Raw genomic sequence first — 26,560 nt, 5'->3', positions numbered from 1 at the left:
TGAAGAAGAGCTCTGTGTAGCTCGGAAACTTGTCTCTCTCACCACCAGAAGTTGGTCCAATAAAAAGATATTCCCTTCACCCAGCTTGTCTTTGTAGAGCATCTAACATTCTACTGATGCAAGGAATAGATAATAATTAAGCATTGCTGGAACTAGCCAGGGCCTGGGGGATAGGAAGGTCAAGGTCTCCACATCTTCCTGAAGCTGTTTATTTGCTTTTATTTTCACAGAACAAATGATTGTCCAAGACATCAGTCCATCACATGGCATGTATTAAGCCAAAGATGTGGTGATCTATTCATAGGATTGCTGGGCCAACCAATTAAGATAAAATAATCATGGATGTCAAGGAGAAAGACCCTAAGTTCTAATGCAAAAATGATTAATAATAATAATATTGTATTACAAACTTGCTGTCTATCCAGGGCCGGTGCAAGGAAGTTTCACGCTCTAGGCGAAACTTCAACCCTGCCCCCCCCACGGCAGCTAACTCAGCCCCCCACCCGGGGAGCTCCCCCACCACGTCAGCTAACCCCTCTCCACCCTGTCCTCCACAGCAACTAATCCCGTCCAGGGAGACTCCCCCTGTCCCCCCACGGCAGCTAACCCCACCCGGGGAGACTCTCTCCCATTCCCCCGTGGCAGCTAACCCTGACTGGGGAGACTTCTCCCCTCCCCCCCGCCACGGCAGTTAACCCTGCCTGGGGAGACTCCCCCCGCCACAATAGCTAACCCTGCCTGGGTTTCCCCCATCCAGCTCATCTTGGCTCCACCTCCTCCGCTGAGCATGCTGGCGCCGCTCTAATTGTCCTCTCTGCCCAGGTGTGCAGCGCTGATTGGAGGAGACTTAGAGCAGGGGCTGTGTGCTCAGCGGAGGAGGCAGAGTGGAGGTGAGCTGGGGCGGGGAGCTGTTCCCCTGTGCGCCTCCCCCTCCCACCGTTACTGCGGGCAGCCCTCCCCGCGCGCCCCCTGCAGCTCACCTCCACTCCATCTCCTTGCCTGAGGGGACTTTTAGGCGCCCCCAATCACTAGGCACCCTAGGCGGCCGCCTAGTTTGCCTAAATAGTTGCACCAGCCCTGTGTCTATCTGAACTTTTGTCCATCACTTGAACTGATCATGAATCAAACATTATTCCTAAAGCTCGAAAAAGCTCAGCTAACGTATTTATTTCCTTTCCTTCTCATGCCCTTTTATGGTGGTCCTGACCAAAGCTGGAAGTGGTAGGGCACTGTTTTTGGTGTAACTGGGAATAGACTAGCAATGAAAATGCCATAATGGCCTGTTCTTGTGTGGTTTCCAGTTCAGATGTGCAGACCTGACAGGTTTGATGAAAGTATGGAGAAGCAAGCAAACCTTTATGTGAACATTCCAACCCGTGTCTAATGTTCATCAGTCACTACATTTCATTATTATTATTATTTGTCATCATCTAGCAAATGGTCCCAAAGTGGATAGAGTTGAAGCAGTTACTTTATTTCACCTCAAACAGATACATCAACAAAACCAATGTGTAATTAAACAAGAATGTTCTGTCCTGCAATCTTTAGCAGTCAGGTAATAACTTCACAGTGGTATTAAGGGCCCGGGGAAATTTTAAAGGAACTTCATATTGTTTGGTGACTGAGGGATACATTTTCAGAGTGGCTTGTGGTTGGCGTTAGCCACATGACAAAGAATGCAGAGAATTTAGAGTCAGATACTTGATAAAGACAGAAAGATGGGTTCTTAGTGCTATTATAAACCTCATGCTATACCACCCCCACCCAACACAATCTAAAAGTATGACATTACTTGACATTTCTTTGCAGTCAACTGGAAAGCTCCATTTTCCAGAATGCGATCATACAAATTTAGTCTAATGCAACAGTACAGTAAGTTACCCAGTGCCTTTCATGATTATGTCACCAGCACTTTCCATCAGGTGACACATCAAACATGTTTAAAATCACCAAACCAATGCAGATGCTGCTTTTTTTGTACCTACCAGATGGCCCAATTAAAAGAAATTTTGGAGGGAGGAGTGGGAAAGAAAAGGAAAAGGAAAAGGAAAGCCAAAATGGACAGTTTTGTAAGCACCAGTACTTTCCAGCAGCAAAGACTAGCAGAGTGGTGTTTTGTGCCTTCAGAAATCAACAGAATTACTAGTATAAAAACTGTCACTATCACTTTCTTTTTGTTGTCATGGTTGTAAGGAAAATGAAATGAGGCTGCACAGGTATATTTCATGGCTTTAAGAGAAAACAACCTTAGTGTGAAAATTAGAAATAGACCTAGATTTTTGTTGTAACTAAACAGCCTGTTAACCTATTTAAATAGAACGTATTACATACTCTTGTACTATAATATATCAAAGTAATACAATCATGTCTGTTTTGATACTGCCATAACTTGGTGCTACCTGGATGCTCTTACATGAACGGTACATGGACTTAGTTCCACATTTTTTCTGTTACAATTAGCATATTAATGTGCCAGAGAGAGAGCGCTAAAAGCCTGGATGGTTGAGCACTCCCAGTCCCTTCTTCATTGAGCTCTGACATTCAGCCCCCACTAGTCTGCAGGAATGGCTTGCTGCCTCATGCTTCGTCTGAAGAGCGGCCCTGAACTATGTACTCCCGTTGATGTGCTGTACACGCTGAGTTACTTTGTTGGCTTCAGAAATCATTCCATAAGGAAAAGGCTTCATGTCAGGCTGCAGACATGTTAGGGTTTTAATTTGTTTTGTGTGTGTTTATATGTATGTGCACATCTACAGGTACACAGACAAATCTACGTATATGTACATCTACAGGTACACAGATGGATTCACACATTACTAATGGGACTTCTAAAGCTGCTCATTTGCCTGCCCATCCCACATATATATGTGCATGTATATATAGGTGTATATAGATGCATGTGTGTATGGGTTATGTGTATATAATGATATGAAGGCTGTGTCTCAAATTAGAGATTCAGCGTGACTGGTGAAAGTTCTAATCTTCAGTCTATCTTGATGAAACATTAATGAACTTGTAAAAACAGGAAGCAGTGGAAAACAAATTAATTTCAGCTGGTGTTTGAAGAGCTGTCAGATCCCCTTGCTGAAATGTTTCAGAGGACCATCTTTCTGATAAAACCTCTGAGAAAAGTGGAGGAGTTTCAGAAGAGTGATTGGAAAAACAGGATGCCGACTTGCAGGCTTTGCTAATGCATTGCATCTGCAAAGACTCTGGCAGCTGCATACAGCAGTGGCTATGTGAGAGCCGTGGAACTAGGGAAAGTTATTACATCGGAGTGTGATGGGTGTAGGGGAAGGAAACAGGCGGTTCCCTTTATGCATCTTCAAGTTTGGAAAAAAAAAAAAAAAGCAAGCCTTTTACATTTTTTCATTCCCTGTCTCCTCTGCTGTCAGCACACAGCCTTAATTCTGACAACAATGACCCCTGCTTTGCCACCCTAGACCAGCTTTCATCCTGGAATCTCAATGCATTTTACAAACATTAAATAAACTCTCCCCTTCCCGGTGTTGGGAAGATAGGCCTCTTTGGCTTTGGGCAGGATGCTTAAGCTGTCTGTGTCTGATTAGCTGACAAGATTCACATTTTTCAGATGGGAAAACTGAGGAATAGAAATGTGGCCTCTTATTTTGAGCTCCTGAATTTCTAGGTGTCCATCTTGAGACACCTAGTAATTGAGCCCCTAACAATAGTGGGCTTGTTGCAAATGTAGACCCAAGTAACTTGACCAATGTCATGCAGCTAATCAGGAGCAGAACTGATAATAACACAGGAGCACTGCCTCTTGGTCTTCTGCTTCGACCTCCTTTCCACCCCTGGAGTCTTTCTGTTCCGCTCCTGGTAGATTTCTGCTCCTGCACCATTACAGTTTTTCCATTTACCTGAATGGGAGCAGGACCAAGCCCACAGAGAGCACCTGGCCTTGTGAGATTCTAAGGACATGCACAGACCAAGCTCAGAACCCACTGGGGAATTTTAATCTTTTTTCCCTTGGGGCAGTTGCTTCCTGTTACCTGCAAGAAAAACAACAGGAGTGTTTTAATACAAAACCTGTTTCAGCAAAACACTCAAGAGCATGCTTAACTTTAAGCATGAGAGAAATCTCATCCTTATTTATTAAGACACTTGTGCACATGTCTACGTCCCACTGACTTCAATGGGACTTTGGTTCATGATGCAAGTGGAGAACGTGTATGAGTGCTTGGCTGGCTCCATGTGGTTGTACCGTATGGGAGGGTAATTTAGAAGGTTGTTGCTTTTGTTTATCCCTATGTGGATCATCATGTCCAGGTCATAGCAACAGAAAGACAATTCAAAACATCCTGGTCTAAATGAGACAATCTAACTGTGGGCCCAGAAAAGCCAAGGACGAAGCAGCCACTAGAACAATGTAAACAGGAATGCATCTTTAAAAACATTAGAAGGCTAAAAGGCTAGAAGCAAAGCTGCTGTCTATGAATTATTTTTTTTTTTATTTGACTGCTTTGCACCTGATTTCAATTGCCTAAAACTGCCCCTTTTGTGGAGGAAGTGGAGTCTAGTGGTGAGGGGACTGGATTGGGATCCAGGAGATCTGATTCTCTTCCAAGTTTTGCCACTGATGGTGGGCAAGTCATTTGACTTTTTTGGTGACTGCTTCCCTTCTCCTCGTGGGCCTGTCATGTCAGTCCTTGGAGACCCTAACCTGCAAACACTTATGTACATCCTTCACTCGACATGCATGAGTTCACCAGCAGATGGCCATGGGACTATTTGCGCACATAAATGTAGAGATGTGCGTCCATGCTGACAGGATCAGTAGCTTTGATTGTAAAGCCTTTGGGGCAGGGACTGTCTCTTGCTATTTCTGCCTGCAGTGTCTAGCACAATGGAACTTTGATCTCAGTTGAGGCCTCTAAGCATGACTATAAAATAAATAACACTAACTGTTAATAATGAATAATTCTCTGCATCCATCAAGTGCCAGATATGCACAGAGTGCTTTGCAAACATTAACTTAATCTTTGTGCTGTGCTGTGAGAGAGGAGATTATCTAGTCATATGCAGCTCAGTTCGCAGATGGGGAAACTGAGGGATGAGATTGGCTCTCTGATGATAAATTAGGGTCTCCTTTGCTGAAATCTACCAGTATTTTGCTCAGGTATCAATAAACCTGTCTGTTTTCAGTGCAATAAAAGCTTTTACAAGCTATATTTTTCCTACTGCTATCCTGGAAGCAAATACTAGATATGTTTAATTCATTTAGTTATAACAATAATTAGTTTCTTCTTTAATTATAACCTGCCGCTGTCTATATCTCTGCCTTTCGTGTCTTTATTAGACAGTTAGGTCTATGGTGAAGGTACTGTCTACCCACTCTACCAACCTACAGCAGCTAGAAAACAGGCCTTAATCTTGATTGGGGCCTTTACCTGCCCATAATTATTTTTATTCCTATTGAGGTGTGAGGAGTTTAACTATTGTAAAATTCATGTTGTCACTGGGTTATTTGATTCGATCTGGGCTCATTGATGGTGGTTTATTTTTTAAGGATTGTCTAAGGGTGGTCGCAGCTCTGGGTGGCTGCTATTTTATTAGAGAGCAGTAACAATTCGAACATATCAATGCATAACGTTCTATACTGTGTGTTAGAGCCATGTAAAATACTATGGCTGTGACTGGCCATTTATATGGATAATAAGAATATCCACAGATGGTGAGTCCCTGGGGGAAGGTAGCATCTTTGCTTAACGTGTGTATATACAACGTCTTGCACAGTGGACTCTGAGATGCTCCAGTAATATAAATAATAAATAATATAATAGTTAATGCTTAAAAAAAAGTTTTGGAAGGGTCATGAAACCTTATGCTTCAGGGTTTAAACCAGTCTCTAAGCATTAGAGATTAGGAGGAGATCTCATGTGGGGAGCAGATTTTCCCACATCTGCCTAATGTGAGGTGTCTTGTACCCTTCTCGGAAGCGTTGAGCATTGGCCGCTGTTGGAGGCAGGATATTGGGCTCGATGGATTATGGGTCTGATCCACTCTGACCATCTCTATGTGTCTGTGATTCACAACTGGTTGTGGGGGCATTTCCTTTGGTTTTGCATCCCCAAAATCCCCTTTAAATTCTGAGTTTGAGCAAACACGAATCCTGGTTTAACGGCTGGGTCACACCTGGCTTTGTAGCTGCACGAGTCTATGAGTTTCACACCATTTAGCTGTGAAACTCTCAGTTGTTCTAGATTTGATCAAAATGGAAAAACAAAACCAAAAACAAATGTCTGTACAAGAGAATAGAACCTGCCGGGTCCCTTAATAAACCATGTGCATTAATGGGTCTGTATAAATAGGATGATTTTTTTTTAAAGGACATTTATTTTCAGCCAGTGCTATATTCTAATGAATTTCCTGCCCCTTACCTCCAAAATAACTGGAAACCCTATCCTCTTCCCATATTTTAAATCAGAGGGGTCTGAACCAAAGACCCCTGACTGAACCCTGGATCCAGATTCAGATCTGAGTTTGCAGTTCATGCATATGGATTGGATCCAGTCTGAACCTAGTGAACGTTAGGGAAAGTCCCAATCCCGATGTAGAGTACTCCAGGTTCTGATAATATTTGGGTCTGCTGTTTTGGTTCTGTCCGTGACAGAGCTATGGAGTTTGAGCTGGACTCATCTCTGAAATAAAATAAAATAAAATAAAATAAAATAAAGTAAGTTGTGTGTGTGTGTGTGTGTGTGAGAGAGAGAGAGAGGGATGGGGTGGGGCAGGGAGAGGAATAGAACGTTAATGACTTGAGAATTCTCCAATTCTAATAAGGGAAACAGCTTTCTCATAGGTTCCCACATCATCAGTCAGCTCATCACAGGCATTTGGTTGCAAGACATTTTTTCTTGTAATGAATTGAATAATCACATCTGTTCCCTCAAAGCTTGAGAAAAGTTTAAAAAGTCATTAGCGTTCTCCCATTTCCAGCATTGGCAGAACTTCCTTTTCTTTTTGTCAGCATAGAAGATATGTGCGTGTGGAAACACAGCTACGTGTTTGTGTGTTTGCAGAGATCCTGCCCCACCCCCATAAGCACAGGGAGAGAGAGAGAGGGAATCGATCGATAGATAGATGTAGGTTATACACCCGGCCCCCCCAGACACAGCTGAACACAGAGATCTATAGAGCTAGCTCTAGATACACATCACAGATATGTACATTAGGCACCAGAGGGCAGGCTTTCCCACTCATGTCTCTCTCTGACTGGGATCACTGCTATTGTTATGTTTATGCAAACAGCCTTTGACATAATAGCTTTGAAACAGTTGAAAATTGGATTGTGCCTTGAGGCCAAACATTCAGACCACCACCTTGGCTATATTCATCTGCCACAGTAAATTGGGTTCAGTTTAGGCTCCGTGCTCTGTATTTCAGAGAAACATTACAGCATGGCAATAACTTTTGTACAGGAAAGACAAATGCAACCACCTGGCAGAAACATTGGAGCTGTTTAGTTTTGCAGCCCCTATTTGGAGGAATATAGACTGTGCCAGGAATTTCTTTAGACGTCCGAGGAACAAATAAAACAAATTCTCAGGCTGGAATCTCCATTTCTTTCTTTTCCAGCTTCTTAGCTAAATCTAATTATGGTTTAACCTTCTGAAATAAATACCTAATAAAGAATGAACCTATTAGAAGAGTAAAGTTACTGCCCCACTAGTTTGTACAAATCCTCAGCATGCTCCCTTTAAGCGATAATGTCAATGGATTGAACATGGTTTGACTGGTTAATGATGTCTCTGCTACGAGATGGATTATACAGAAAATAAATGTTGAGGCAAAGCCAGTCAGGGTATTAAATTCCATGGATGATATTGCTTCTTCCATGATATTATTCATTTAAAATAAATGAGATGGCAACAGCGCCCCCAACAGGAGATCGGCAAGAACCCAGGACGGGGTTTTAGAGGAGACACAGTTTACCCTGCAGTAATTTTAATCCCTATCTGGTGTTGGTTATGTTGCAATTTTATTATGTATTTAACTGAGTGAAGATTTATTTGGGCCCAATCCCACAGACAATAGCTGGATTCTGGTCTTCTCTTGCAGCCGTGTACGTGTTCCCCACTGGTCCCGCTTTCTGCCCATGCACAGATGATATGAATTGTTTGAGCCTCTTGCCTCTTTAGCTCAAGTTCTGGCTTGATTGCAAGCTGTGGCTTAATTTCTGGGAACAGGACCCCCCAGACCCCACCCCCTGCCCTGCCTCTTCTCCTAAGGCCCTGCCCCTGCTCCACCTCTTTCCCCCAATGCCCCACCCCCGTTGCTCATTCCTCTCCCCCTCTCTCCCTGTCACTTGCTGGATTGACTCCACCTCCCCTCACATTCCCCAGCTGGGTTCCCTCTGCTCTGGGGCTGGGAGGGGAGCTGCTGCAGCCTGACAAGGAGCCTGCCTGCAGGTAGGAAGTGACCCCAGCTGAGCAGGGGCTGGCATGGGTTAATGACCCGGCACCTCCTCCAGCCCTACAGTAACTGGACTTTCAGTGTCTGGTCAGTACATCTGGTGGAAAACCAGGCACCTGGCAGCCCATTGACACCTGGACACAGAAGCCAAAAACCAGACTGTCCAGGTAAAACCTGGATAGGTGGCAATGCTAGGTATGGCAGCTGATCCTTTTCACTCTGGAGGTTCCCAGTTCAATCTGGTGTGTTGGACAAGAGGGCAGCTGTTACGCAAGACCTCTAGATCTCACGTATCCAAGGGACATTGACACCTACTAGTCCTTCAGTCTCCACAGCGAGAGGGCCTGGACTACCAGCAGGTCTGGGCAGAGGTGAGGGACACAGAAGTGGGTAGTGCTCTGGCTATTGTCAGCTGGGCCCTGAAGATGAGGTAGGGTGGAGGCTGGGATTAGGAAGGGGCATGCTGTGGAATAGCAGCTCCCTCTAGCATTGATCCCTTGCAAGTCTGCAGGGCACTGCCTGACTTGAGTTCCCTCTCTGCACTCAGAGCCCCCACTGAATGGGGCAGTTCTGAGGAGATAGCCACCATGCAGCTGCAGGCACAGGGCCTCCACATTGATAAACTTATACCTCCATGGATCCCCTGGGATCTGACCTACTGGCTTAGGGGGATGAATCAAGAGGCTCCAGGAACTTCTAGCCTGCTATGTGGGACTGGCCCATCAATGGGGGATAAGCGACCTTAACCTCACAGGGGTTGCATTATGTAAATGAGAGCAAAATTTGCCCCACCCCATGCATAACTCCCACTGAACCCAAAGCCCCTGGGATGAGAAAAATGTTTTTCATTAAAGGAAAGACTTTCAGCAGAGAGTCTTGGGTAGTAGCTGAGTAGTGGACACCTCTATTGCAACAAATTATTCTGCTGTTGCATTTTTGCAATATGCATAGTGGGCTTTCTGAATTTACGCTGTAATTGTGTATGTCCAGAAACTGATTCACCCACCATGGAAATGCAGCTGCCTCCAGTGTGCAAATGAAACAGCCCTACTATTGGTAGAGGAAAATTAGGAATAATACAGCCAATTAACATTAGAGGGAAATTTGTCCAGATCCCACCACATTGCAGCCCTTGAGATCTCCCATTAAAATATTGCCCAGGCTTAACTCTTCTGTACTCATGAGATCTGTTGAGATCTCATCCCTAGCTAGCTGGGCAACAGGATATGACAACAAAGATCCAGTAGAGAGACCATGAATGTTGCCTTTTAAATAAATGTGTTGTTCATGTCACAGGATTCTTTGCAGCTTTTACAGATCCAGACTAACACGGCTCCCCCTCTGATACATGAATGATATAGTCCTTTTACTATTGGTCTTGGAAATAGCAGCCAGCAGTTAAATAAGAAGCTAAGCAAATTAAAAATGAGAATTTATGCTAGCAATGCTGAATCCACCTTTGATCACCAAGGGGCAAATTTTGATCCAAAAAGTAGGTCAACATTTTTAATGTACAATCTGCGACTGTCTCTTTAATAATAAATAAGTTGCAATTCCTGACATAGACAAGTGGCATTTGCCCATGATTTGTGTGGGGAAACTTTTGTCAGACTGAGTTCAGTAGAGAAGTCAGTGATGACTATGCTGCAGTAGAAAAGCATCAGACTTAATCCGTTTGACACGTCTTTATTTTTCTAATCCACTCAGTCAGACACCATTGTTTTAAGCAAACTGGTTTTGCCAGGGGATTAAATGTTTGGTGCTAACACTTGAGAGCAAACTGAAGTCTCAAGTTGAAGTTGTTAGGAAATAATACTTACTGGGAAAAATATATATTTGCATCATGATATGAGAAAGTTTGTCACTTGAAAAATGCTGGGTTTTATGACAAATAATTTATTTTTTTCGCCGACTCCAGCTGTTTCACAAAAATTTCTCTAGATGCCATCAATGTGATGATTTTTTTTCACCTTTCAAACCACTCAGACTGAACTGAAGGCTGTTATTTTTCCAGGCGAGATTGAGTGTGCTAGCTGGATTTTGCTGTAACAGACTCTGATGTGGTGAGATTCTGTATCATATATCACAGTCAGGAATCATTTAACCTGCTTGGTCTTGGGAAAGTGGAACTCCTTTTAAGAGACTGTTAAGAACGTAAGAGTGGCCATACTGGATCAGACCAAAGGTCCATCTAGCCCAGTATCCTGTGTTCCGATAGTGGCCAATGCCAGGTTCCCCAGAGGGAATGAACAGAACCAGGTAATCATCAAGTGATCCATCCCCTGATGCCTATTCTCATCTTCTGGCAAACAAAGGCTAGGGACACCATCCCTGTCCATCCTGGCTAATAGCCATTGATGGGCCTATCCTCCATGAATTTATCTAGTTATTTTTTGAACCCTGTTATAGTCATGGCCTTCACAACATCCTCTGGCAAGGAATTCCACAGGTTGACTGCATTGTGTGAAGAAATACTTCCTTTTTTTGCTTTAAACCTGCTGCCTATTAATTTCACTTGGTGACCCCTAGTTCTTGTGTTATGTGAAGGGGTAAATAACACTTCCTTAATTACTTTCTCCACACCAGTCATGATTTTATAGACCTCTATCATATCCCCCCTTAGTCATCTTTTTTTCCAAGCTGAAAAGTCTCAGTCTTATTAATCTCTCCTCATACGGAAGCTGTTCCATTCCCCTAATCATTTTTGTTGCCCTTTTCAGAATGTTTTCCAATTCCAATATATCTTTTTAGAAATGGGGCGACCATATCTGCACGCAGTATACAAGATCTGGGCATACCATGGATTTATAAAGGCAATATGATATTTTCTGTCTTATTATCTATCCCTTTTTTAAATGATTCCCAACATTCTGTTCACTTTTTTGACTGCTGCGGCACATTGAGTAGATGTTTTCAGAGAACTACCCACAGTGACTCCAAGATCTTTCTTGAGTGGTAACAGCTAATTTAGACCCCATCATTTTATATGTATAGGCTTCGTTTTATATGTATATGTATGTTGTGCTGTTACAAAATATCCCGATGCGATCCTTCTCTTTCCACAAAGGCCTACCGTGGGTTTATAATTATCACTTTATTGCTGGTACTATGGTAACACCTAGAAGCTCTTTTGTGGTGAACAGTGGCAGAACTCCCATTTATTAGAGTCCAGAGAGATTGTTTTGCCTGGTTCCCAATGCACTTGGACTTGAACGTCAGAGTCAAAGTTTCATGCCAGTGTTGCCAACTCTCGTGATTTTATCAAAGTCCCACGTCACTTGATGCTTTTCACAGAGTTATACCTCCTGCAGTCCTGTGAGTTTGGGACAACCTCCGCTTTCATCAAAAGAGAGACAGCACATTTTGAGCACTTGTAGTTGCAGTGAAAAGGTGGAAAATGTAGCCTAGTTTCACCCCAAAGATTAAAAAACCAAAAAGCAAATAGAACGAGCCCCAAATGTATTTTTTTTTAAAGTCATGATTTTTAAGTCAATTTTGTGTTTTTTAGAGGGTGTGGGAGGGAAGGACACCACTGACTCCTCCCCTTGTGCTCAGTGTTCTCTTGAATTCAGCAGAATGCACATGACCCATATTAACTGTCTGTTTTACCCACAGTTGTTCTTTGCCCTGCCCACTTCCTCGTCTGTTGGCTTTGCATCTTGCCAGCCAGGGCCAACTCCAGTGTTTTTGCCGCCCCAAGCAATGGAGAGGAAAAAAAAAAAGCCACGACTGGCGGCAATTAAGTGGCAGGTCCTTCCCTCTGAGAGGGACCAAGCGACCTGCCGCCAAATTGCCACCAAAGAGCTGGACATGCTGCTCCTTTCCTTTGGCTGCCCCACGCACCTGCTTGCTGCGCTGGTGCCTGGAGCCGGCCCTGTTGCCAGCCATGCTTATGTGGTCAGAATCCTTTGGTGCCACCCCTCCTGTCCCCACCGGCCACCTACTTAGAATTGTTATTTCCCAAAACACCAATAAGACCCGAGGGAGGAAGGTTATGAACCTTTTTCCTCACTAGCTGAGCCAGGAATCGCCAGCAGGAAGTCCCTAGGAGTGCACTCTGGATCCCACTTAGAGTCACCATGGATCCACTATCCTTCACCACTTTGCACCCAACCTCACATGTCATAACTGCGTAGCCCTACTCATGTAAGGAAGGCTTCTAGAAGTGAGGGGTTTCAGGATTGGGCCCCTTTCCCCTGCCATTTCTCAAAGGCTGCATTAAGAACTCCTGGTCCTGTCCTTCCTGGGAAGGTATTTTTCTTCTGCCCCTCCCTTCCCCTTACAATTAATTAGCTAATAATTTTGCTACTGATCCATTCCTCATTAAAAAGCCGAATCCCTTTTGTTAGATCTGGTCAGAACGAAGGTGGGAGAATTTATGTCTTAATTTTAGTTCATTATGGCAGAGAGCATCCTCTCCCATCACTCTGCTTCCCTGCACTCCCCCTGCCAGCCCCTCCCTCTTCCTTTAGAGGATCAGTTATCACCGTGCCCCGAAACTCCTCACGCTCCGCGGAGGCAATGGAGGAGCCATCACTGCCCTTTATCTTCCGCTGCCTCATTAAGAGAAATGAACCTGAGTCTGAGAGAAATGACACCAGGGAAATAAAAATGTAATCCCTTGGTGCCGCCTATAATGAATTGTTATGAAAACCATGAAAATATCTGTCTGCGGATATTGTTCTTTGATTTGAAGTCAGTGTTATAAGCGGTAATTTTTGTCATTAAAGTTGTTAATCTGCTCAGTGTTCCTCATAAGCTTTATGAAGAAAAACAGCCCTGCTGCCTACATGCTCATGCAGGGAGCTTCTGAGCAGGGCCACATGAGCAGAGCACCGTTGAATAATTAGCTTTAATTACGGCTGAGGTTGCTATCTATCTCGCTGATGGGGCTATGCCGCTGCAGTGTGCTGTCCACCCCAGCTGGCCCATCCCAAGCCCGTCCGCCCGCTGTCCCTAACGCTGGCCATATCCAGTCAGCCGTGGGCTTCTGGGTGCAACACCAGGCACTGAGCCTCCCAAATGAGAAGAGCCATTGGAACGGTTCAAATCTCGGGGTTGCATATGGGATGAGCTTCCTGCTTGACTGCAGCATCCTGAGAGTGGATGAGCTCAGGCAAGCTGTAGAGATTGAGAGCAAACTGAGCCCTGCTACGGCTGGGGAACTTGCCATTCACTGAACACCTCCTCCATCCTTCACAGCTCCTGGCATTCTGTCTAAGCAGGAAAGAACAAGGCTCCCTTCGGAGTCTACCAAAGCCTCTTCTTAATCAGACCAAAGGCTGGTCATGCTGCCTGCACACTTTTCCCAAAGCCCTTCTAGCCCAGAGTGCTTGAGTTCCGGGCCAGGCACCAATTGCAGGTCTTGCGCATGGCGGTGTAGAATACTAATCACTAGGCCATCAGATCAGAGGCATTTTTAATTGCTCCTTCTATTCACTGAACATCGGACGAATGGAGAGAGCAAGAGACGAGAAAGTCTCTATTGACTTTAATTAAGTCCTCCCTCGCCTGGTGAGCTTCCGTACCAGTCTGTCGGGCTCAGTTCTTCATCAATGCAGATAGCTTCCTAGGCTTCCTGGCATTTTTCCCGTGATGTGCTCAGCACGGTCCCCGCCATGAGGAGCCCATTCTTCACAATCAGAATGGTAACACTCCATGCTTGGAGGCAGGAGAAAGCGCTGAGCAAATGAGCAGCACAGCCAAAGAGTGGCTACGCAGGGGAGCCAAAGGACACAGCACCAGAGCCTCGTCTCTGTGCTGCTTCCATGGAAATGAAGCCAAAAAAACAGGGTGCAGGTATTTTTCCTTAGTAATTTACTGCTTCATATAAGATGCATCTTGCACGGTTTGCTGCAATCCAGTGGATGTGAGTGAGTATTTTCCCAGGGAGGGAAATAGGCGGAGAAGGGAATCCACAGTACTTTTCAAACCACCACGTAGACTCACTCTTGGGCTCATAGGACAGTAGGACCTCTTCTGCATCCGCTAGTGTTGGGCAGATTGTTTGCAGATTGTGTGGCTTAGCAAGGAAAAAATGCAGTGCATGAGAAAAGCAAGGCCACTGCATTAGAGAGATATAAAGCAAACCCTGAACTCGCCTGCATTATTGGGAGGAAGGCCCAAGCCTAGTGCAGGTGGCCGTGGTTCGCACAGTCACACGTCCTAGCAGTAAGGTGGAGCAGTAGCACCAGGGGCCAATTATGAGTGTGCTAGCTGCCTTTGGGCCACTGCTGAGAGGTCAGATAGTGATGGCCCTTGAGAGCATGACATCACCCACACTGGCTCTGGCCCTATCACCAGTCTCATTGGTCAGTGCTTGAGTAAACCGATTTCACTGCAGATTGGCAGGTTTCCTGTTTAGCCCTGTGCGTTTCACTGGGTTCTGCTGCAGCTAAAGGTGGGAAATGCTGGTCAGCTCACAAAGTCCTGGACACTTACACCTGGGAGGAGATGGGGAGATGTCATCCACTTTCGAGCAGACGGGGTTGATCTGGTTCCAGGCGAAGAAGTGCCCATCTTGCTAATGGAAGGGCCACGATCGTGGTTATAATGCTGTGGCAGAAGCAGAGGGCTTGGGATCTGTTACCAGGAATGAGTGAGAGGAGACAAAGCAAATTCCTCTGTAATTCCACCATCTATCACAACCTAGAGGTCCAATTCTGCAAACCCTCACTCCCAGGAGTAGTCGTTCATGCGGGTAATCACACTGAAGTCACTTGCAGTACCTGCCTAAGGAGCTACAGGATCAGGCCAGATGCCCAATGCTTGAAGGGCACCTGCAGGGTCAAACTCCCCTTAGTCACTAATTTAATCTCTGTCCCTACAAATAGAATGAGAATGATCAAGGGGGTCTGGATAAACTTTGACATGGACAGATGTCCTCAATGCTCTACTTCAGGTAGAAGAGATCAAAATATGGGGCAGATTTCCCATCTTATTCCTCAGCTTCTATGCAAAGTAGCAGCCGGGCACAGACTTTTCTCCCACTGCTTCTCACATCCCAGAGCCTAGTCAGTATTTTATAGTCTTCCTTTGGATGTAGGAACAAGATGATCAGCAAAAGCAAGTCTTCAGACACCGCTAATGTGGTAGGCTGAGCCTGCTGACAAGAAGTCAATGATCCTTTCTGACATGACTCTACGAGCAGCAAAAGGATGCCTGTAGGATGAGTCATATTAATAGGAGGAAGGAACATATAACTTGAGATTTAGGACAGATGTCAGGTTCAGAGAAGTGTGGGGTAAAGAAGATCATTTGTATTGGCATAGTAGCAGGCGACAATGTGTCAGAGTGATGTTGACTCCCCTCTCTTAATTTTTGTGTTGTTTTGGCAGGTCCCTTGGGGGGGAAGGAGGGAGGGAAGGGAGGAAGGATCCCATGCAACATCCCCAACCAAACAGAAAAGGCCACTTCCCCACACAGGAGTGACTCATATGAAATGCAGGTGATTCAGCAAATCTGTGCTGGCATAGGAGCAACCTTCCAGAGCCTACGGGGGCAGCTCCATCCGTTCTAACCGTGGGTCCAAGGGGGAGTGGTTCCTTGTCTTAGACCTTGTCCGTACCCAGAGGTTGCACCGGTCTAACTAAAAAACATTTAAAATCAGGTTAGTTCAACCAGTGTAACCCCCTGTGTGGCTATTGGTAAAGCGGGTTCTATTGGCTTCCTTTGCACTTGTACATCTTCTGACATAAGCCAGATTTTAACCAGCATTAGAATGTCCACGCAAGCGTTTGCACCGGTGTAAGTCACTGAGGCTCCCAAGAAGGCTGCAGTGCAGATCCCTTCTCCTCAAGTTTTTAGCAGCACTGCTTACTTTTGCATTGGGAGCGGTCTGAGTTTCTCAGCTCAGTTCATTACTCAGGAGAAGGAAAGTGGGGATGGAAATGTGACCCTGGCCCTACACTGTGCAGTAAGCTGGTGTGTGTTGCATTCCCACTGGTGCCTGTAACACATGCTCTATAGTAATAAGTAAAGAGAGCTCGCAGCCAGAGGCTGGAGCAGGATTCCCTGCCATCTCTCCACCCAGCTCTTGTTTGCTTATCCTTCACCATGCCTTGGCCCCCACGTGAAGCAGAGCTACAGGGGAAGTTTTCCCAGTTCTGCTGCTGTTCTGCGAAGTGGGATTCACATGTCTCCCACGGGGCAGCACACCTCCACACAAGCCTTTGCATTTAAAATGGCCCTCTGCTCGGGCTGGCTTCCAGTTTTGTTGGCACAGATTACGGGCACAGTCAGATGTCTGAATGCCAGCATGTGTATAGCTGCAAAACTAGAGGCTGTTTTTAAAACCCAGGGTCACTTTTTTCTGTATGTACAGCACCTAGCACAACCAGACCCTGATTCAGGATTGGGCCCCCTAGGGTCTACTGCAGTACAGGTAAATAATAATGATAGTCTTCCAAGCACACTGCAGACTTTGGCTAGATAATAAACTCCCACAGTGCTATACTGACATAGAGCCATATTATCCCCAGTTTACAGATGGGGAAACTGAGGCAGAGAAGAGGAGTGAGTTGCTCAGGCTTACAGAGGGAGAGTAGGAACTCAGAAGCTCCTGGCTCTCAGAATTATGCTCAGACCATTAGAGCACATCTTCTCTGTGTGTCTGCAAAGTGTGTTGATTAGAACCCTGGGGGAAGCACTGACTGCTCCATGTCGTTAGCGATTCAGCAGCCGGTGTCAGCTGAACAAACAGATAACAGAGTACGTGGTTTTGCTTGCCTCCTGTTACTACAGCAGAGCAATTCCAATTCCCACGTTTTACTGAATGTGAGCCTTTTCGTTGAGTTGTCTCTGGTGGGTCAGGAGGTGGAAAGGGAGGGGAGAGATAACGAGGAGAGAAGAAAGATGTTCCACTGTTAAGTGCACTAGCCTCGGATTTAGGAGAGTTGGTTTCAAGTCCTCATTCTGCCACAGACTTCCCATGAGACCTTTGGCCAGTTACTTAGCCTTTCTGTGCCTCAGTTCATTCATCTGTACAATGGGGACAACAGCCCTGCCTTGCCTCACTGGGCTGTTGTGAGGATAAATACTTCCAGGATTATGAGGTGCTCAGTTACAAAGACAGACCTAAGCTAGATGGGCTGAGTCATCCCTGTCTGACACCCATGCCATCTCCAGCAGTTCGAACATTAGAGGACTGTAAGTTCTGTGGAGGTTCTGCTGAATTGGCCTCCAGTGCCTTCACTGCGAGAGTCAGGCTTCGAGCTGTGGCCAGCACAGTCTGGCTTGGAAGCGTGGGAAAAGGAACAGTGAGAGACAAAATCTCCTCTATCAAGGGCTTTTTTCCTGGGGCTGCATTTACTGATGCATCCAGCACATTTTTTGGGTAATCTGTGATCCTGGAGCAACATTTGAAAGAGTGGAAAGAGAAGTATTTTATCTATAAAAAAACAATTCATCCAGCAAACTGGGAGGGTCAAGGCGGTCACCAATAAAAGTAAATGAAACTCTTCTGGGTTCATGCTGCCACCTTCTGCTGAACCCATTAACCATTAGCTGTAAGTTCAGAAGAGCGAATTGGGTTTTCCTCTTGATTCTTTTCAATATAAGGCACATTTTTAAAAGGAAAGTCCAGTCATACCAGTGCATGGCAGGCACATTGCCAGCGTGTTTTCCATGTATTATTGCTGTCCCTGGCCCATCCGATAGTAAGGAAAAGGTTAAAAGTGCATCTTAAAGGCTTTGTTGAAGTATGTTTCCTTCTCCCCTCCTCAAGACTCTGGTAGCAGAAAGGTGGTTCAGTGGATAGGGCCCTGTAGAGGGACACAGCAGACCTCTGTTCTCTTCCTGATTCTGTCACTTACCTGCTGTGTGATCAGGGAGATGTCATTTCACTGTCATTTCTCTGTCTCATTAAGCTGTAAATTCTTTGGGACATAGGGATTTGACTCTGTTATTCCAGTAGCACTTAGGGCCCACAACCAAGAGTAGATCCCAGTGCAAACCAATAGCAAAAGAATTTCTTCTTTCAACTGTCTGCCCATGGTCTCCTGCTGCAGGTGTCCCAGAAGTGCAATTCTGAGATGTCCTAGCCTGGAGAAATGGAATCAGTACTGAAAAAACAACTGAGGTAGGCTGGATTGAATCTGCTCATTAGGGTCATACATTCATTTAGGATTGAGGCATGTACTGGGGCTCTGAGAAGCTCTCAATTAGGAGGTGGCATTTTCCATCATGCAAGGCTGGGCGTACTTAGGACACTTGTCTTGGACTGCAAGGTTTTTTCCACGAGAGAGATGTCTATTTATCTATCCACTCTAATCTTTCTGGTACCTGAGGGCCAATAGATCAATGCATTTGTCACATAGGAGCAGGAGCATTTGGCATTCTCCAGCTGGAGGGAGATCATTCTTCTTAGAGGGAGAGCTCAGCTGCCCCCTCACCATAAATGAACAAAAATTTTCAGTGTCTCTTTGCCGGTTGGTGGTTCCTATTGGATGAGGCTAGCAGTATTCTCTTCCTACCTGTTAACTAGAGCTGGCTGAAAAATAAGACATAATTTTCACAAACATGTTCATGAAAATATCATCCCTTTTTTCTCTGACATGTTTGAAAGATTTGGACCATCTCTGTAAGCTGGCTGAAAAAAATGGGACAAAGTTTGCATGAAAAATTTACTCCTTTTTTCATCAACATTTTAAATTTGTACCCAGTTCAAAGATTAATCATGAAGCAAAGGCTTAATTCACACCTTTGCGTGGCACGGCCCTGACTAACTGATGTGACATGATGAAAGTAATGTGTTGAAGGAAATCCAGCAGCACTAATCCCAGCCTCCTGATTGGCTACATAGATTCTACCGGTGAACTAGCCAATAGTGTGTGTGGCATTTCTTGTCCTCTCTTTCACACACAAGCAAAGGCTTTCATCAACATTTTTACTATTGAAACACTGCTATCTAACCATACCCCCGCAGCTAAGGGATCGGAGTGCCTCACAATCTTCGTAATGTATTTGTCCTCACAGCATCCCTGGCAGCTCATGGAATGTCTCATCCTTACCTTACAGATGGGGCCTGAGGCAGAGAGAGAAAGATAACGTGACTTGCCCAAGTTCACTCAGGAAGTGTTTGGCCAACCAAAGAATTCAACTTGGGTCTCCTGAGTCCTAAAATAGCACCCTAACCACTAGACCTTCCTCTGCTTCACCACTCAGGCCAGCAAAGTGCAATTAAGGGACTTGGGGATAGATACTCTTTTTTTATTCTTCGGTTGTGAATAGAGCTTGCAGCTTGTCATACATTTTTAAAGTGTGCTTTTGCGCTGCTGCAAATATGAGATCCACCTCTCATATTTATCTTCTGTCAGAAAACCAAGGAACATGATTATTGGAATCAGTCCTGCTTATGCTTTATAGGAAGCCCTCTAGTGCCTATGATCCTACGCTAGTGTTTTGGGTTTTTTTAGGCTGTCTCCATTCAGTGACACCATGTCTAGGTCTCATCATAACAACTAATGAAAAAGCAAACCCAACAACCCATCATCAGGTTCACATGTCCTTTAGGATTTGCTAATATCACAGTGAGTCAAGCTGTAGCTCCATCACTTTGGCTGTGGTGTTTTATGGCTGCACTGACCTGCTGACGTCACACGGTCATGTGGGATGCGATGTGGGGTTAGCAGCATGCTGTCTCCTAGGAAACGGAAAAGTCACAGGGGAGATGGGAGTGCAGGTCCCAGAAACCAGCAGCAGGGAGCTGGGTGAAAGGAGCCAGAATTTCAGTGGCCCATAGAGGAAAATCTGGCTTTTAGCTCTGCTTGCCATGTTTTCATCCGTTCCCTCAAATCCAATAGATCAACATTCTCCTTAGTGGGCAGGATGCTCCTGCCAATGAGCTATGACATTACAGCAAACCAAATCACATGCAGATATCAACAAATGAGCACAGAAAAAGCCACGGTCTGCACAGTGAGCTGTCAACAATAGCACAGTGCAAATTGCATCTGTGAATGAATTACAATTAAGACATCAACTTTTCCATCTAGTGACTTCTTTCAAAGGGATCTGGCTCCCTGTGGCACGTATAATTAACCCCATAGCAGCAAACATAGGGTCTTCATCAACCTTAGCAGTGTATTAATACTAGTGCAGTGGGCTCACACCAACTATCAGCTTCTGAAGCCAAAACTTTTCCTCTCTAAGTATGACAACCCCTTGATACTCTATGGAAAGAGTCTCTTTGCCTAGCTTGAAAACCATAATCCGAGTTGTCTCGGACTCACTAGCCATACTGATGCTCTCTGTCTTGTAATAATGACGCCATTTAAGTATTTAACATATTATTTATTTACTTACTTATTTATTTTACCACAGCACGTAGGAACCCCAGTCAAAGATCAACACCGCATTGTGCTGGGTGTTGTACAGACATATATCAAAGACAACAGTCTCTGCCCCAGAGCTCACAATCTACATGCTAGACAGGATGCAACATGTAGGAGTGAGCAGGTTGGAAGGATGTAGTTCCAATGAAATTAACAGAGTTTAGCAGAAAAGTCGAAACCCCAGTTCACCACTTGACTAACAGATGGTGATGGGAATGACTTGTAAGCATTACGGCACAGGTGGGTTTGTAAGGAATGATTTACTAGAGAATAAGGCGCTGACTTTGTGAATGTTAACAGAAACTTTTGCATGTAGGGTGGGATGTAGAGTTGGCTTGAGGGAGAAGCAGACAGGCAGGTTTTCATGTTTCATGTGCAGCGTTAAGGCAGGAAGTTCAGAAGCCTCTTTGTGTATTGAAACACATCCTCTTTCAAGTGCTGAACATTAGAAATGGTCAAAAATAGCAATGATTTTTTTTTTTAGGAAATTTTGAAGTTTTTGTTTTCTTTAAAAAAAAAAAGTTTCCCATGATTTTTCTTCCAGTTTTGTAATGGGAAAAAATAGTCCAAACAAACAAAACCCCCAAATCAGAATTTTTTTGGTTCTTAGATTTTTTTGGTAGAAATTTTCAATGTTTAGTTACAAAAAATCAGATTTTGAAAGCTAAACACTGAAATTTTTAACTGAAAATTTAAACTAACAACTTTTATTAATACAATTTCAGTTTCTATTTTTAATTTTTTTTTAAAACCCAAAGTTTCAACCAAATTGAACATTTTCTTCCAAAAATTTTGTGGTGGCCAAAAAATTGAATTAAACATTGTTCAACCAGCTGTACTGAAAACAAAGTGAAGATGTTAAAAATACACTTGCCAAAGGCTACTTAAAGGGAACACGTCTGTCCGTGTGGGAACAATGAGAACTGAACAGTTCCTGGCTAAAGGCCTTTTTCTCAAATCACCAAACAGTGCTTCCTCTACCTCACTGAGACATTTTTCTCCTGTGTTAGGAGATCATTGATGAAGAACATCTTGGAGATGAGAATAATATTCCACAACCAAAGAGTGAAATAATTAAAGGTCAAAACAGCTTTCTCAGCTCCAAATTGTAGCTTCAGGAGAGACTGAATATCAGTGGGCATTCTTCTTGTTTATATGACAGTAGTGTGCTTGAGGCCGCAGCTCAGATCAGGGCTCTGCTTTGCTGGACAGTAAACAAACTTATAGCAAGGAACAATCCCTGCCACGAAGAGCTTACAGTCTAAAGAGACAAAGGGTAGGAGGAGAAAGAGATGCAAAGAGCTTCCCTTGATCGTACTGGGCGTTCCATATGGAGATTAAATGCAGAACATATGGTGCCGACTGGGGAGGGAAAGTTTGCCCTAGAAGATAGCACAGTTTCACGACAAGTGGTGATAAATAACTTTTTAAATATAGCTCCAGGGAAGAGGTAGTTTACTGGAAAGGAAAAGCTACACTGGCTAAGGAAGACTTGTGAAGAAAAATGATGCTCTTTGTTAAGAGGAATTTTTGGCCTGAAAAGCAATTCACTGAGTAAACTATTCAGCAGGGCAGCATGAAAAGAGAAAGCTTTGGGGAGATTTCTGCTGGAAATTGTGAAATCTTTTTTTTCCTTCCCAAATGCAATTAAACAATAATAGCAGTGCGTAGCACAGTTTATGAAGCAATAATTCAGTTCCCAAGTGGAGAAACCAGGATGCTGATGGCCAAGTCACTTATCCCAACGAGGGAAACAGATTATTGCTGAGGAAGCCAGCAGGATGGAATTGTTATAATTATTCCACTGTCTGGGTTTATCGGTTAAAGAATCTACCTCCCTTACTTATGTTGAACAGTGCTTTGAGAGGAGTCGTGTTAAAGTCACAGGTCTACTTGTGAATAAGGGTGGCAGGTCTATTTGTGATAGTGAAGAAGGGTGGCAGGATCTGCAATGCAACATGGCAGCAAACAAAGTGCAATTTTGGCCAATATACAGAGACGTAACATTATGGAGCAGGAATGTAACAACTCTCGTGTGACTGCAGCTGGAATATCGTACCAAGTTCTGAGTGCCTCATTACCAGAAATATCCTAACAAATGGGAAGGGATCCACAGAAGAGCCGTCAGTCAGAGAAGCTGATTTACAAATCCAGATGGACCTGAGATGCCGATGTCCAATCTGAAACCATATCAAACTCCCCCAGATTTCAGAGGTGTGTGCCTGGTTACCCAACTTCTGCTCACAGGAAGGGGTTCGGAGAGTGTAAAATCAGAGGATTGCTCCTTTTTGCATTAAATTAGTTGTAAACTGGGAAGTCAAAACTTCCGGCCTGCTGGGAATTTGACCTTTGCATCCTAACCCAGTTCTCAGCTATTTCCCAATAGGCTAGTACTTCCTTGCGTTGTCATACACTTTAACTAGCTGCTGGTGTGCAATTCCTTGTTTTACAGATAATCTAACCCCTCTCAGTGAGCATCTCCACTCCAGTGCCATTACAATGTAACAAAAACCCCAAGGAAGAAACAAAAGGTCTTTATTTCAGTTTTCACTTTCTATTCGCTGGTTGCTTATGTCTCTTCAAATTGCTTCTTCTTGCAGGGATAATATTCATGGTGCTGGAGTATGTGTGCAAAAAACAGCTCTTTTGTGGCTCTCCGACCCCTCTGGGTCCTTGCAGAATGGAATTGGCTCCCAGCGCCTGTTTGAACATAATACTCCATTCTGGCATAGTGATATGCATTTCCCAGGGTGCTTTACAGACACTAACTAAAGAATTAGTCTCCACAACACCCTCAGGGGTATAGAAGTGTTACTAGCCCCATTTTGCAGATAGGGACATTGAGACAAAGAGAGGTTAAAAGGACACACTGAGGCAGTCGATCTGGGATTAGAATGAAGACAGCCCTGTTCCAATCTGCGCTAGACTGTACTACATGCTCTTTCCTATACGCCAACATAAGTCATGGACATGATCCCTTGAGACAACCCCCAGGGAGGCAGGGAGCTATAATTATTAATACACTTAAAGAAACAAGTTTGATTGCTGGATATATGTGACATGATGTTTATTAAAGAATTCTTATTATAATTGATTCTGTTTTAGGCCTTTTAACCAATGAACCCCTCTGCCTGACTGCACAAAATCGATCCATCCTTTGATCATGAACATGTGCACTCCCATTGTATTAGTTAAGACATGATGAAACATTGAGGACAATGTGAAAATATATAACAGCCAGGGACCATGCAGATTATGTCATGCATGACACTGCAAAAGTTAAGCACTCCAGGACCTTGAAGAAGGAAACCAGTTCTTGTAGAGAATGAACCATAAAACCAATTAAAGCCCAAACCAATATCAAAATATTGCATAATGCCGTTTAAGGGTCCCATTTGGAATTTAGATCCGCGTTGTTCCCAAAGCACCAAAAAGTTAGCAGCAGTTTAGATTAAAAAGCCTGTTGTTTCAAAACCCACCTGCACGCTGACTGCTTTGTTCCCTTTGCTTGGCTTTAAAGCAGTAAGATAACATGATGCTGATATCTTGAGTCTTGCTTACACATACCCACTAACATCTGTCTATTTTGTACTGCAAATTCTGTCTGCAACATGAAATTATCCCCCAAACAAAGATTTCTCTCTTCAAATGACGGAACAATAAATGCTCCAAAGGGTAAAAAAAACAAAACATCAAATGATGTTGAACTCTGTGTAACTGATCCTGCTGCAAATGTCCGTTGTAAGCCCGCCAGCTCCAAGCAGAGTGTGTTGTGATTGAATTTGCTTAGTTCAGTGTAAACAATGGGATCAGAACAGAGGCTTTTCTGATTAGTATTTTTTTAAAGTGTAAATGTGATGCTGGAAAGCCCCATCAGATGCTGTTCTGCTCTGGTGACATAAGATGGGGCTAAAATCTCTCCCAATTTACTAGTGTAAGTACCTTAACTGATTTACAGAGATTACAGACTGGAATAGCCACGTCACATCTGGAACATTATAAAATTGGCAATGCTGAAAAGGCATTAGTAAACATTATTAAGAATTCCTTGCAGGCAATTAGACTCCAACAATATCTTTGGAGAGGGCATTTTTTTGTGTGTGCATCTTTATTTCTATCTTGCTAATGAGCAACTAATGAGCTACAGATTTGTTACCTAGGAGGAATATCTCAGCAGAGCTCTAGTGAACTTAAAATCAGTATTTACAAACTGATTATTGTTTGCATTCGTTATACATTTTAAATGAGGAGCGATTGCGATAAAAAAAAGAAAAGCCAGGAAACAAAATCGCTCCTGCGAAGAGATTTCTGAAACTCTGAATGTTGAAAGGGCAGGTTTCCTAGTGCAGAGACTAGGGCCCTGTGGGGTTTCCTGTACTTGTTTATTACCGTATAATTCCTGCCTTCTCTGAGCACTATAACACCAGTTTTATCAGGATCAGAGGGTTATCAGTTCTTTTACTTTTTCTAACACAGGACAGAGACGAATTATTTTGCTCAGAGACTGTGGCCACCCTTCTTGCTCTCAGCAAATGGGAAGAGTGCTTGCACTTTAAGACGAGACCAGGTAGCCGTTCAAGGAAGGATGGCCTTGCGGTTACAGCATGGGGCTGGGAGCGAAGAGATCTGGGGCAAGTCTCAGCTTTGCTACAGACTCCCTGGGTGACCTTAGATAACTCGTAGGGACCGTTTTTCACAAATGCTTATCATCCATTTAGGCACCCAACTAAGGCGGCCAGGTTTTCAGAAGATCACAGCATCCAATGTGCAGATTTCTTTTGAAACTCTGGCCATAAATATAACTGTGGGAACTGTTCCTATGTGCTGAGCACTCAAAACTCTGCTCCCCTGAGCTCTTTTGAAAATAGGCCCTTTAATCTCTCTGGGGCTTCGTTCTCCCCTCTGTGAAATGAGCATAGTCAGTACTTATTGTCTCCAACCATTGTGTCTTGCCTGTGTAGATTGTCAGGCCTTTGGGGCAGGGACTCTCTCATGTGATGTGTATGTACAGCCCCTAGCACAGTTACAACCCAGATTGGTTCAGCCCTCTAAGTGCTACTGTAATACAGATGATAATAAACCCTCTCTTGTGGCCATAGCGAGCTGCATGCTTTTGGTTTTGACTAGATATGGAATCTAGTTATTGTCTGTCCATGAGGATGTGTATCATTTCTTTTAAATCCATGCAGGAAGCTCATCAAGACTGGTCTATATGGCTTCTTTTCTTTCTCCTTTTACCTGTATTAAAGGTCAGTCACTAAGGGTGCTCCGAAGAATCTCTGTGCCACGGGAGACCAAAATCTCCATTGCAATCCATGAGCTGTGGTGCGGGTACAGTGGCAGAGACAACTTCATTTTAACAGCCTTAGTGACGTCTTGTAAGCATTTTCTATTAGACTTCTGCATGGAACTAGTTGTGATAAAAGGGAAGACTAGGGTTGGGTTTATGCAAGGTCTCTGCTTTGTTTCATACACACTTCATAGGCTTCAGGCCATTCCCTCTCTGTCCTTGCTTGAATACAGACAGATTGGTGGTGTTATACCAATTATATTAGACCAGTAAAAACCAGCAGGATCTTATTAAAGGGGACAAGGCAAAGATGCCACATTTATTGTGATAACAATTTATGACTAATAACTAATATCTTAATTCTTATACACACACATTATACCTAATACCTCATACCTATACACACACACACACACACATTCACATTATACCTAATACCTATAAACACACACACACACACACACACACACACACACACACATTCACACACACACACACACAC

The 26,560-nt window shown here is 44.0% G+C and overlaps 1 long non-coding RNA gene across 1 annotated transcript; it reads right to left on the bottom strand.

The window, feature by feature from the left end:
* On the bottom strand, positions 1 to 23,499 carry LOC115656834. The gene is made up of 3 exons (XR_004001764.1): positions 23,486 to 23,499; positions 16,394 to 16,398; positions 1 to 102 (listed from the first exon to the last, which is right to left on the bottom strand). It is a non-coding gene; the product is annotated as an uncharacterized LOC115656834 (long non-coding RNA).
* Positions 23,500 to 26,560: the final 3,061 nt, after the last annotated feature.

The sequence above is a fragment of the Gopherus evgoodei genome, chromosome 8, assembly GCF_007399415.2.
Source record: "Gopherus evgoodei ecotype Sinaloan lineage chromosome 8, rGopEvg1_v1.p, whole genome shotgun sequence".
In the NCBI taxonomy this organism is placed as follows: Eukaryota; Metazoa; Chordata; order Testudines; family Testudinidae; genus Gopherus; species Gopherus evgoodei.
This window is presented reverse-complemented; position numbering and strand designations above follow the sequence as displayed.